Source organism: Meleagris gallopavo, chromosome 2 (genome assembly GCF_000146605.3).
Source record: "Meleagris gallopavo isolate NT-WF06-2002-E0010 breed Aviagen turkey brand Nicholas breeding stock chromosome 2, Turkey_5.1, whole genome shotgun sequence".
In the NCBI taxonomy this organism is placed as follows: domain Eukaryota; kingdom Metazoa; phylum Chordata; class Aves; order Galliformes; family Phasianidae; genus Meleagris; species Meleagris gallopavo.
Genome location: NC_015012.2, coordinates 53,456,588 through 53,467,789, shown reverse-complemented (window position 1 = coordinate 53,467,789; position 11,202 = coordinate 53,456,588).

Below are 11,202 nucleotides of genomic sequence, written 5' to 3'. Positions count from 1 at the left end.
GGCTGCACTGCTGTAAAATAAGTTGCCAATCCCTAAGACGATGAAAAGCAGCCATAAAGAAATTTTGGTGAATTGTAGAAAGTAGAAGACAAGGCGATGACTGTATCTGGAGGAGGGGAAGGGCAACCAGACCCTGTAGTCTCTACCTCAGCAGCAGAGCAATAAGTCCATCTAACACTGCCACGATACTCCACTCAAAACCATTATCATTCAGTAACAAAGATTTAAGAGAGGTTATTTTCTGAAAAAATGTTCTACAGTGGGCAAGCAGCAGCTTCACACCGTTCCACTGGCTCAGTGATCATTCCCTCCATTTTATGAAGTTTCGTATGCCTTATTTTTCCTAGAACATCACTACTGAAATACAATGGGTTAATCATGGGCTTGCATTCTCCATGAATATGCTTTTTTAGGTGTTTTTTTCTTTTTTTCCTTTACCAATAATAGTATTGGAAGCCTCACTGCTTCTATAGAACCTTCATTTATGCATCCATCTTCATGGAACTTAGCAGGTCGTTCTTTTGACTGCATTTTGGATGATGATGACAGTGTCTGCTAACAGGATGTACACACAAGGCTGCAAACTTGAAGCCCTTCTCAAAACCCTGTGCCGCACCACATGCGTTCACAGGATGGACTACAAATGTTTTCTTAAATTATGAGCCTGTGTCCCAGCCTTATACATAGAAAGAATGCCACAAACAAAAAATTGCTACAGTTCCCTTCACTGTATTTCACAAGGTAATTTTTTTTTAAAGGAAGATTCAGTTCCTAATGACCTTCCCACCCAAAGGGTAAGAGCTTTATCACTCATGAGTTATTTGTATACTCTTGCTAATTGTATTGCTGCACTCCTCCAATCATTATGAATATTCATTTTATCTCACTACTCTGTGTGTGCACTTATTAACCGCATAACACATATACTCAAGAGATTTTACATGTGCACATACATATATCTGTGCATGATGTTATTTATTTATGTAAATCTGCATCAGGCCTGTGCACACAAAACACAGTATCCAGCAGTGGTACGGCAGTCCTTAGAAATAAGGAGCTGCAAGAGAAATTGAAATGGCTCCAAATTACAAAAAAATCACCTCAGATAAAAACAGCCCTTTTAATAACACTTTTTTTTCTTCTCTCTCTCTTTTTTTTTTTTTTTGCAAGGATACGAACTCTCAGAGCATTTCTAATCATTATTACTAATATTATTTACTGAACAGTAACTGTGCTTTGTCTTATATATTTAAATGAAGGGAGTAAGCTGGGTGGAAGATCTTGTCTTGTTGTGTTTCCTTCTATCTGCTGCTACAGTTTTAGAGCACATTTTCCTTTATTTCACTTTTCCACAAGCCATAAAAAACCTCATTTCTAATTCATCCGTTCGTTCAGCTTAACCTCTCTTCTCAGCAATTAAAGCACTCTGCGCATCCCTCATCTATCACACAGCCAGCTAAATAATGCATTGCGTCCTCCGCTCATCTTTTATCATCCCAAATGACAGGTATTAGCATATCTCCCCAGTCAATTACAGTGCAGCGGAATAATCACAGCATAATTGGGCGAAAGCCACTCTAATCACCAACCCTGCAAACTCGCAGAATAAAAACTGAGTGGCAGTTCAGACAGGCCTTGCTCTTGTCCATGACTCCAGCCAACAAGCTTGGCAGGTCTCCATTTCTTTCTGCCTTTTAAAACTTATTTTTCAGGGCTAAACTTCACAGCGCATACACGCACAACTCATTTGGTTTCCCTTAAAGGAGGGCCACGCAGGTTGATAAAAATTACCAAAATGCTGTTTGCTAACAGCAAAATGCAAGCTTGTAACACAGAGTGTCTATTTTCGGCCCTTCAGATCATCCAGGCGGGCTCTGCTTTACAGACTAGCTTTGACAGATGGGTTTGTAGCTTGAGGTGGAAACTTTTACATTTCATGTTAGAGCAAGCAGCATTTCTTTTCCTTTAAGTATAAAGGTTTTAGTAGATCTAACACAGTTAGACGCTGCTTTAGATGGCAATGCTTACTGCAGACAGTAGCCTCCTGTTTTCCTGTGCTAGCAAGATGCCCACAAAGCATCATTTTTATTTGTTGCCGGTTTAAAACATCTAGCTTAAAATCCAGCATACATACATTTGAACATAAAACAAATGCTTCATTTGTTAAACAAATAAACATGAGCCAATTAACATCAAATTGCTGTCTCTTGTGCTCAATGTGAGCCAATGGGTGCATCAACACTCATAGCCGTGCCGTGGGGTGGCACTGCCCAAGCCCCACACGTGCTCCTTGGCTCTGCTCACTGCCAGCCCCATACAGCCCAGGGTCCCCTGGGTGGAAGGAAGCTTAAAACACATAAAGAACTCAGGGAAAATCAGGGCATGCATTCAGAAGAGTCTTTGATAATACTTCCTCAGGATAGCTGAAATTTTTGAATATGTTGCAAAGGTGGGGAAAGCTGTCTGGAATCCGATGGCCAAATTCTCTTCTTCTTCAAAATTCTAAGTGAGATTTATTAAATGCACGCAGTTGGCATCAGTGGTAGCACATTTTGATTGTGCATATTTAGATGATTTATCTGTCATTTACCAAAGGCAGAATGAAATGCTACTGAGAAAAAAAAAAAAAGTTCAGTGAGACAGTGAGACTTAAAGCCATCAGTGCAGCGACCTCCTGCTGCCTGTTCAAGATTATGTGTAACCACCAGTTCTACTCACTATAAGGTTAAGTCGCCCTAACAAGGAGAAGACTTTCTGGAAGCAAGGTTTAGGCAAGTCATGTATGCGTTTCATAGAATCACAGAATGGTTTGAGATGGAAGAGACCTTAAAAATCATACAGTTCCAACCCGCTGCTGTGGGCAGGGCCGCCACTCACTACATCAGGCTGCCCAGGGTTGTTTCAGTCTAAAGGGAGGGGGTTGCTTCCACCTGCTTGTACTAAATGGTTCAGCTAGAGCACAACACTGTATGAACACAGTTTTCACTGTTTCATTTTCTTCCCCTAGTTTTGGGGGGAGAAGAGGTTAAAAATAACATTCAGAACTTCCCTACTTTGTTGCAACTTCTTTGTAACCAACAGAACTGCAGCAAATACATTTGATCAGTGGTGACAGTCCCATTGCTGCTTCCCAAAATAGAGCTGAACAAGACAAGGGTCTTTTTTTTTTTTTTTAAAGGAACATCTCATCTTGTGCAATGTCTCATCATACAGCTCTTGTGTGCCAGCACTGTGAAGCCAGGCAAACAGTTTGGTACGGAACCACGGCAGCAATGTCAGAGAGCAAGAACAAAAGCTTGTGTATTCATAGTACAAAGACCCTCCTTAACACACACACACCTTCCATAAAGCCCAACCTACAGAGCAACACCTTGCCATGCACAGCCTGCTGCTGCTACAGTGCACGGCAAGAGGGGGGAAGAGGCTTGCAGCTGTCTGACATTATGGAAATGCTAGTGGAAGATTCTCAGATTCCTCCCCCTCGATGGAGATGAGTGTCCGTGAAGATGAGGCAATTACTCAGCTTTCAGAACTGCTTCTTTCTTTTGTGCTACTGAGGAGCCTCCCAGGGCCAAAGCCTGTCTCTTCTGCTAAGTGCTGAAGAGCAATAGGCATACAAGCTGTACCATTCCAACTCCTATCATCTCAAGTTTTTCTCGTACTCATTTTTGCTTAAAAATAAGCATAGAGTAGCTATACAAATACAATTTTCACTGTTTTTTTGAAGTCCCAGTGTGACTCTGTTACATCTCCAAATTTGCTCACTCTATACAAATAGGGAGATGATTCTTCCAGACTCCAACTTACTACCCCTTATGTCAGGCACTATGCTACTCTCAACAGATTCACTGAAAATAGATGAGACCTGGGGAGAAGCCAATCAATCAAAAAAAAAAAAAAAAAAAAAAGCCATTAAAAACTGGCTTTGAATCTTGGCTTTGAACTGATAGAAAACTTAATTTTTTTTTCCTCTCTCCTGTGATTGCTGATTTCACTCCTCTTCTGTACAAAACCCAGTGAACTAGTTCGTAACAAGTTATGTCAAAAAAACCCAACCCACCTAAATTACAGACATTGCTTTTTCTTCTACAGTGCATTTACTGCTCATAAAATGTGTTCAATTGCTACTGAGAAGAGGCCTCTTCATTTCTCTTATGTAAGAAAAGCATTGTATCACTCAACAAGCTTTACCAACACTGCCCTTCACATCTCTCTGTGCAAAGAAAGGCACCTTCTCTGTTCCTGTTTTTCCTTTCATCTTTCTGTTACCATGAAGATCACCATGTAGTTTTATGAAATTAACAACTCCTCTATGAAGAAATCTACTAAGTGACCAAATACAATTTTGCAGAAGTGCGTCAGAAGAATTTCTAAATACACGTATGTGGAAAAAAAACAAAAAGCGTGGGATTTGGTAGCTCACAACAAAAAGTTCTTCAATGAGCAGATGAGGTTTGAAGTGCAAGCAGCCCTGTTCCTGCGCCTCACAAAAATTACAATAGATCTAGCTGGGACAGTTCCGGGCAGTTCCAGCTATCTACCTCATAACTTTGCTGCTTTTACAGAAAAATCATTAGAAGAGAATGAAAATGTGCCCCTAATGTGCTTGAACCCAGACTGAATCCATGTTTCAAGCTATGATTTGTGATTCTCTGGACTACTGCAGCATATCTCCATCTGTCGTAAGTTTGGCAGCCTCTGCAGTCAGTAGCTGGGTGTGGTAACACCCTGCACTTGTGCCATAAAATTTGTCAAAACACCTCCCGGTAGGTACCTGATCTAAAACATGCAAAGATCCTCAAAACCACAGAACTCGCACTCACCAGCACTGCGTTACACTGACTGATGCTGGCTCACTGTAAGAAGCACACAAAAGGAGGCTCACTGCAGGGTGTCATCACAATGTTAGCCTAAGCTCTGTATGTCACCTCCTTAATGGCATGACCATACATCTTATTTCTGATAAAGGGATAATTCATCTCATAACAACTTCTAAAACCATGGGCAAATAAAGGCTCTGCAATACTAAAGGCTCTGGAAATGGTACCTTCTACGACCAGATTCCATAACTTCAGATGGACAGTGAACTTTCTATAGAAATCCTTCCAACGACACCTAGAATGAAAAACTGCTTAAAAATAAGTTTCCAAATCTCTATTATTTGGACAACCAACAACTGAACTTTGGAAGGAACATTTCCTTTCATCCAAGACTGTGATTCCGTAAGCAACAAATAGATCAAGTTCCACCTCCTTTTCCTAGAGACGCAGCATTTTAATGCCTTCAAGATGCATGCAAATTTCTATCCAGCAAGGGAATTTCTGTGTTGAGGTTTAGAAAGTGCAAACGTGACATGTTGCAGCTGCCTTGCACATTATGAGATACATTCTCGTCCTTTTGGACAATGCCTGTCTGCCAGACTATAAAAACAGAGACATAAGCTATGTAGCACTGTAGTCAGAGAAGCAAGCCTGGGGAGAAAAAAAGAGCCTATCACCAATCGCAGCTCTGCAGCAACACCAAGAAATTCTGTATATGAGTCTTTGCTTCTCAGAACACTGTTCTGGTAATAAGCATCACTACGGTGTGAGAGTGCCAAAGACTGGTCTGCAGAGAAGGCAAGCAAGATGAATCCAAAAGCTGATGGGAAGATGTATTCTTTGAAGTGTTTAGTAAAGAACCACAACCTATGATTCACACTAGAACTTAAAGACTCGTGAAGTCTATGGATTTCCAAAGGTGTTCAATAACAGAGTAATTCTCTTCCAGGTGCACTCTTCATGTCCTCACTATGGATGGTCCTAGAGAAACAAAGAAGCACACTCCCGCTTCACAACCGCACTAGCTTATGTATAACAAGTGAGGCAGCAGTATCTCTTTATCACTGAACTTTTATGATCGTTGTAGAGCTATAATTTATTTGAAAGTCAGGTTTGCATTTGTTTCATAGACTTGAGAAATGTTAAAATACTGACATTTTTATTAAAATACTTTTCTTCCTTTTATTCTAACAGATTTTACAACCCTAACGCTTATTTATCTTTTTCAAGAATGCTCTAATAGTGTAATAATTATGACCTATGTTCAATTGACTTGACAACTAATGAGCCTTCTGTAACCCAAGTAAAATTCCCATAAGCTTTGATAAATTGCATAGATGTAATGTCATCGCAACACTCAGCCACTACTTTCCCGGAGTGAAAAAGAATCAGAGAAGCAAAGCTTGGTGTATAAATTCCTTTGCTAGAATTTTGTTTTCCCACTGTGAATTAAACAAACGTTCCTGCTCCTTTCTCTGGGAGGAGAGAGGGGCAGAGTAGGCAAAATATGCATTTCTCTTCCAGCCTCCAAATCCTCAAATATGAGAAGGTTGGAAACAACAGGATCCTCCTGCTGTTTAGAAGGACTTTTGCGCTAGCTGTATTCTACCATTACCAGGAAAGATGCCTCATTTTTTCCATAGCTCTTTCAGCACAACCACACCTATGACATGGGGATACCGATGCCTCAAAAGAAACAGCATTTTCCATCCAGGACAAAATAAAGTTGTTTTGAGGTCTTATTGAAGAATGAAATACTCCATGTTTTAGTTACAGCTTGGAAGATTAAAAAAAAAAAACTTTGATGGTCTCCAAAACAGGATTGGAGTTCCCCTTATCATAAGAATTGCTCTAAATACATGCCAAGCAATCAATTCCACACATCGCTCGTCTCATCCCCTTTCTACATGTGCATGAATGAAACGGGAAAGCAGACGTGGTTATTTCATTATCAAGGAAATGATATAATCTTCGGCTATCTAGAGCTTTCAAAATTCATATTATTAAATAACTTGTATAATCTTAAAGAAAGGTTAGCAAAATTACTATTCTTTTCTTTTATAACAATATTAAAGAAATAGAAAAATCAATAAGATAACTGAATTCAGGGAATGGTCACAACAAATGTTTTCTCTGGATGGAACTGCTAAAAACTCATAAACTCTTCTTTGAAAAAAATATCCCAAGGCTCCGATGATGTCGCGGTAATATTTAGGAATTAGATGCCTGCTCCTCACACGAGTTACCTTATAATTTCCTTGCAGGCTGGTTCCAGGTGTAATCAAATATTTTTAAGTTAGTGAAGATGATACACAAGCTATGGAATAAATAGTAAGGTAGGCCCCTTTTAAAACCTCTTCTTAAAATATTGCTTGCTTTCTGATTTACAAGATCATATTCATTTAAGAACATAAACCATTTGTAATCCCTTTAATAGTACTTCCTTGATGGGAATGTACTAGAGATATTTATATTAATAATTAAAAGGTAAAGCATTGTGAGACCCAGAAATACTACGTAACATACTCCAAATATCAAACTTGCATTCAAACTGCACTTAAAAGAAGCTATCCTTCTGTTGTTGCATAATACCTCAAAACGGAGAGCTTTCTTCTCTACCCCTCTATGGCAAGTGCCAGCTCTGAGATGAAGACAAGCACCAAAACATTGAGCAGCCCTTCTAAAACTCTCAGCTGGCATCCAAAATACTCCTCCTAAATTGATTATGCTCTTTCTTTGAGTTCAACAATCACACATCAGCAAAAAGCAATGCTGTAGGCTATCTACAGTGACAATCTCAGGAGCTCCTTTATTTTCACTTTAGAATTTACTACTACTGCCATCCACAGTACCGGTAGGTACAAAATGGACCCAAAGTATACAAAAATCTTTGATCGTGTTACTTCAGGTTGCACATATACAGCTCGACAGATACTCAGAACTTTATACACCTAAGCCTCTCCTAAGATCTTCTCAATGAAAGCATGAAAACTTAGAATATATGTATAATGAAGTTAGAAAATTGACAAAAACCAACTCAGCTTTTCCGTGTTCGACAGTATATAGTAGAGAGCTATAACTCTGAAACTCTAATAGACAAACTGATTTGAAACTGTTTTCCTCATTATTTGGAGGTGCCTCTTCCTTTTTTTTATACAGTTTTTGACAATAAAACGATAAGGGGGCAAGAACAATTACAGAACCAAGGCAACCTGCTCTTAAATTGATTAGTCCAGATGTCAAAACAGTCACATTCACTTTCACTGAATGTCTTTCCAGCAAAGGAAATCCACTCTCTCTTTTAGTCCAAGTGTCATATACAAGTGTACATATGCAAATACATACACTTCAATCCACTGACTGGTGTTTGATCAATTTACATAGGCAAGTGGCTCACTCAAACTCTCTGTGATTGAGGTTGCATGTCCCAGAATGTACAAAGCTTGTTGGCATTTGAAAAATTAAATTTAGGAAAACATATTATTTCACAGCTCTTTCCTTTAAATCAGTGAAATATTTCTGCATAAGAAATACTACACCTGGATAAGGGCATAAATCAAAGATCAAGACAACAAACTTGCATCAAACATCAGCCCTTCTCTGTACCTCTCATCTGCTTACTAAAACCTGGAGAAGAGATGAGTCTTAAGGGAAGCAGACCCTGAGTGAGACTGACCAAGCCTGCTGAGGTATGCAAGAAGACTGCACTCATTTGATCACATGTATTTCAGTGTAGCAAAAACCATCTTTCACGTCTAAATTAGAACACACTGAACTCAAATAACTTTGCAGAGTAAAACTGGAAATGCAAGACTAAAATAAGAAGAGACAATTTTAACCTGGAGAAAGATCTGGAAGTCTGTGCAGACCACAGAGGCTTTTTTTTGTTACTTTAAATATGAGCCAGTAGGAAAAACCAGAATACTAATTTTTCTCTTCTTGTAAGCACAGCAATGGGCCTCACCAAAGGTCTGTTTCAAATTTGGCATACTGTGGCCCTCAAGTTTAGAAAGACTTCAGGATCCCCATAACTTTCAGCATTTGAAAAATACCTCCAACTGAGAGCTGCTGCTTTTCAGCTAAGTAGGAGCACACTGCTTTGAGGATGTTTGAAGGGGAAAATGAAGACCCAAAGCACTGACATGAGCTAGGTATGCTAGCTACTCATCAGATAAAAACCACGGAAGCCTACAAAGAGGAATAAAAGGGCAGCAAAGGATGTAAGAAACCAACAAGACAGAAATTCTACTTAAAAAAAAAAAAAAAGTCAGAACAGCAAGCTCTGCAAAGTAGTAACAAAAGCATCTGACTGGCCCAACTACAGCACAGTGTGAGAAAAATCCCTGCCTCCTCACAGTGACTGAATGCTGCCCACACAGTGCTCTGAGCACTTTGGAGCTGGGCAGTGCCTGGGGAGTGTCCCACAGGCCCTGTGCTCAGTAAGGAAACAGTGAGCAATAGCTGCAGCTGAAAAAATGACAGAAGGCACCAGATGACAGCACATAATATTGTTCTTAATTACTTGCAATTATATCACAAGGTAATCTGATATTCCAGGAATCCCTGCAAAAAGAATGCACTGCAGACTTGTGAAACGTTTCTCTCCTGGACTGAAGATGCGGTTCTGCCTGGCAGCTTGCAGGAAACCTGTGGCACTCAGGGGAAGGGAGCCTGCCTTGGCCTCAGCTACTGGGGATTAGTCAGGAGGGAGACTGTTTTGTTTTGTTTTTTTTTTAAAAGAAACCTCTCTTCTCCCAAAGTTGCATGGCAAAAGAAATATGACCTACGAAAGCTGTTTCTAGCACTAGCTCCAGTGAGCAAAGGCCCTGTAGACAGAGGGCTGGTGGGCTCATTGCCCCATGTGCCAAGTGAGTGGTGGCTTCCTTCTTCCAGTGGTCCCATGAGCCCAATACATTGGCAGGGGAAAGTACAACTACAACAGATGCAGTAGTCCACCAGTTACTTCAAATGATGCCGACTTCGTGGTGAAGCCAGTGGGGTAAGCCGTTCATAGATCACACAGCTCAGCACACCTGGACAGGCCTGACACATCAAGCAGATCTGTATGCACTGGTCTTAATGATAATGCCAGCCATACTACTCTGCACCCCTCTATTTCAGCTTCAGAACTGTGACACAAAGCAAAGTGCACCAAGGTCAGGAGGTGCTGCAGCGGTTCAAACCTGCAGGGCTTTGCTGTGAGCAGGAGACCTATGGTGCCTGTGCCATGCTGGGGAGCCCACATCTGTGGAGGTCTCCTTCAGAATGGGGTAGCAAGCAGAAAACCCTAAGAAACTCCCTCTGTACCTTATGGGAGGGTCCAGTACGGCATGAACCAGCCTAGGAAAACATGGTGAGATTAGCAATTATCCCTGCTTTCAGTCCATTCTAAAATCCTGCCAAAAAAAAATGAAACTATAAAGTTAAATATAAATGCATAGGAACTAAAATTATACACAGATATGACTACAGAAATATACAGTTCTGCATATGTATGTTCATGTATTTGTGTAAAAATACAATTTCAAGGGTTTTAATACAAATGAGCACAAATTGATTTAAATTAACCTCTGAGCATACTGGCGAGCCTGCACAGTAATTAACTGCGCTATTTATTAATTATTTTAAGCAAACCAACTGTCCCTTCCCTTCATCTCTCCAATAAAAACAATTCATTCCTAATCCACTCCAGCTGCAGAAACTTTTATGAAATGTTACATAAGGTAATAAAATAGCTCCAGCTTTAGGTCTGTGGTATCCAGTTTTGGCCCTCAATCATTCGTGTCAGATTATAATCTCCAAGAAAGAGGTCTGCATTATGCAAACAACCCAGTACCTCACTGGCACACGCAAGCACACCACCAGATTTTTTATATTTTTTTTCAAATTACACAGCAATAGACACTGACTATCAGAGATCAGTCAGGGAACAAGCTAAATCTGCATGAAGGAGAAAGACCAAACGAGCTGGGGGGAGGGGGGAGAAAGTGCAGTACACGGTATCAGGAAAACGAAAGCAGAATTGAAAAAGGAAGAAGGGCCACAGGAATTTAGCTTCATTGAAAAGGTTTCTAGCAATATCTGCTCGCAGTTTCTTTTTACCGGTACTACTAGTTAACCTACCACAATCAACAATTTGAATAGGTACAAAACAGAAAATGTCTAATGATTTAGATCAACGCAGGATATAAAACACAAAATGGATTTCCATGTGCTAAATTCAGCAATGATTACTGCCATCCACTTGCTTGCATAGCATACTCTGACTACTAAGGTCGCAGGCACGGAGAATATGGAGCAAAAAGGCAGGCAGAAATGTGTTAATTCAGATTACCACTTACTGAATTTGCTTTTGCTTTGCTAGTATGTTACTTAAATCTTT